General features: G+C 37.8%; 1 non-coding gene across 1 annotated transcript; it reads right to left on the bottom strand.

Annotated features, from left to right (window-relative positions):
- Positions 1 to 1,985: 1,985 nt before the first annotated feature.
- LOC130952897 (small nucleolar RNA R71) lies at positions 1,986 to 2,089 on the bottom strand. The gene has a single exon (XR_009075072.1). It is a non-coding gene; the product is annotated as a small nucleolar RNA R71 (small nucleolar RNA).
- Positions 2,090 to 3,235: the final 1,146 nt, after the last annotated feature.

Below are 3,235 nucleotides of genomic sequence, written 5' to 3'. Positions count from 1 at the left end.
TTCGTATCAATCTTGCTCTTGGAGCAGTGATTTGCTAAGATTTGGCTGACCTTTGGTCATGTCTAGTGTTTTGGACCGAAGCTTTCCTTGGAAGCTTGGCTGGCTGTGAAGCCATGTCTAATTCCTGGACCGGAGTCTTAGACTAGCATTGCACTGATTCCTGGAATTCTCATTAAGAATTTTGATGCCTTTTTCCACTTAATTTTCGAAAAACACAAAAAAATTTATAAAACCATAAAAAGACCAAAAAGATTTTATGTTTCTTGTTTGAGTCTAGAGTCTCATCTTAAGTTTAGTGTCAAATGCATGTTTTTGTTATAATTTTCGAATTCATGCATATATTTCTTGTTTTGATCTTTGAATTCTATTGACTTGAAGTATTTTGTGTGTCTCATATGCATTCTCATATTGTTAGTGTCAGTAGTGCACAAACTGCTAAGTTTGGTGTCTTGCATGCATTGTTATTTGATTCTTGTTGCATTTTGATTAATAGAAAAATCCAAAAAATATTTTTAATTTGAGTCTTTTCAAGTCAATGATACAAGGAATTGAAGATTCAGAACCAACTGCAGAGGAATTATACAGAAAAAGCTGAGCATTCAAAAATGCCCAGTGAAGAAGGCAGACTGGCGTTTAAACGCCAGCCAGGGCACCGGGTTGGGCGTTTAACGCCCAAAAGGGGTGCATTTTGGGTGTTAAACGCCAGAATGTATACCATTCTGGGCGTTTAACGCCAGGATGGTGCCAGGGGGAAGATTTTGTTTTCAAAATCAATTTTTCTTAGTTTTTCAAATCAAATCTTTTTCAAATCAAATCTTTTCAATCAAATGTTTTCAAATTCAATTTCTTTCCTTTTAAAAAGATACTTACCAACAATTAATGATTTGATTGAACATCACAAGATTGTTGCCTTTTCTGTTGAGAGAGGTTTAAATGTTTCAATCATATCTTTTCTTGTTAGGCAAGTCATCAATTTTCAAAATCATATCTTTTCAAATTGTTTTCAAATCATATCTTTTAAAAATGTTTTCAAATCATATCTTCTCAATCACATCTTTTAAACCCATAACTTTTTAATTAAATCTTTTTAACCACATCTTTTTCAAAATAGTTCTCAATCAAATCTTTTTAATTTCTAATTTCAAAATCTTTTTCAAAAATCACTTTATCTCTTTTCCACTTTGATTTTCGAAAATCAATTAACATTTTTCAAAATGTTTTCAAATTTTTTTAATTGAATTTTCGAAAATTCTCTTCCCTCCTTCCCACATCCTTCTATTTATGGAGTACTACTCCTTCTAAATGCACAATTCGAATTTTATCTATTAAAATTCGAATTCTCCTTCTCCTTCTTCTTACTATTTCTCTTTTCCTCTGACATTTCAAGGAATCTCTATACTGTGACATAGAGGATTCCACATTCTCTTCTTCTTTTTCTATTTCTTATGAGCAGAAGCAGAGACAAAGGCATTCTTGTTGAAGCTGATCCTGAACCTGAAAGGACCTTGAAGAGAAAGCTAAGAGAAGCCAAAGCACAACTCTCTTTAGAGGGCTTGACCGAATTCTTCAAGGGAGAAGACATGGCAGCCGAAAACAACAACAATGCCAACAATGCAAGGAAGGTGCTTGGTGACTTTACTGCACCTACTCCTGATTTCTATGGGAGAAGCATCTCAATCCCTGCCATTGGAGCAAACAACTTTGAGCTTAAGCCTCAATTAGTTTCTCTAATGCAACAGAATTGCAAGTTTCATGGACTTCCAATGGAAGATCCTCATCAGTTTTTAGCTGAGTTCTTGCAAATCTGTGACACAGTCAAGACTAATGGGGTTAACCCTGAGGTCTATAGACTGATGCTATTCCCTTTTGCTGTGAGAGACAGAGCTAGAATATGGTTGGACTCTCAACCTAAAGAAAGCCTGGACTCTTGGGAAAAGCTAGTCAATGCCTTCTTGGCAAAGTTCTTTCCTCCACAAAGATGGAGTAAGCTTAGATTGGAAGTCCAAACCTTCAGACAGAAGGATGGAGAATCCCTCTATGAAGCTTGGGAAAGATACAAACAATTAATCAGAAGATGTCCATCTGACATGCTTTCTGAATGGAGCATCATAGGTATTTTCTATGATGGTCTCTCTGAACTATCCAAGATGTCTTTGGATAGCTCTGCAGGAGGATCTCTTCATTTGAAGAAGACGCCTGCAGAAGCTCAAGAACTGATTGAAATGGTTGCAAATAACCAATTCATGTACACTTCTGAGAGGAATCCTGTGAACAATGGGACTGGTCAGAAGAAAGGAGTTCTTGAGATTGATGCTCTGAATGCCATATTGGCTCAGAACAAAATATTGACTCAACAAGTCAATTTGATTTCTCAAAGTCTGTCTGGAATGCAAAATGCACCAAACAGTACTAAGGATGCTTCATCTGAGGAAGAAGCCTATGATCCTGAGAACCCTTCCATGGAAGAGGTGAATTACCTAGGAGAACCCTATGGTAATACCTATAATTCTTCATGGAGAAATCACCCAAACCTCTCATGGAAGAATCAAGAGAGACCTCAACAAGGTTTCAATAATAATGGTGGAAGAAACAGGCTTAGCAATGGCAAGCCTTTTCCATCATCTTCTCAGCAACAGACAGAGAGTTCTAAGCAGAATAATTCTGACTTAGCAACCATGGTCTCTGATCTAATAAAGACCACTCAAAGTTTCATGAATGAAACAAGATCCTCCATTAGAAACTTGGAAGGACAAGTGGGTCAGCTGAGCAAGAAAATTACTGAACTTCCTCCAAGCACTCTCCCAAGTAACACTGAAGAAAATCCAAAAGGAGAGTGCAAAGCCATCAATATGGCCGAATTCTGGGAGGAAGAAGAGGCAGTGAACGCCACTAAGGAAGACCTCAATGGGCGTGCACTGGCCTCCAGTGAGTTCCCCAATGAGGAACCTTGGGAATCTGAGGCTCAAACTGAGACCATAGAGATTCCCTTGGACTTACTACTGCCTTTCATGAGCTCTGATGAGTATTCTTCCTCTGAAGAGGATGAGTATGTCACTGAAGAGCAAGTTGCTAAATACCTTGGAGCAATCATGGAGCTAAATGACAAGTTATTTGGAAATGAGACTTGGGAAGATGAACCTCCCTTGCTCACCAAAGAACTGGATAACTTGTCTAGGTAGAAACTGCCTCAAAAGAGGCAGGATCCTGGGAAGTTTTCTATACCTTGTACCATAGG

Source organism: Arachis stenosperma, chromosome 9 (genome assembly GCF_014773155.1).
Source record: "Arachis stenosperma cultivar V10309 chromosome 9, arast.V10309.gnm1.PFL2, whole genome shotgun sequence".
Lineage (NCBI taxonomy): Eukaryota > Viridiplantae > Streptophyta > Magnoliopsida > Fabales > Fabaceae > Arachis > Arachis stenosperma.
This window is presented reverse-complemented; position numbering and strand designations above follow the sequence as displayed.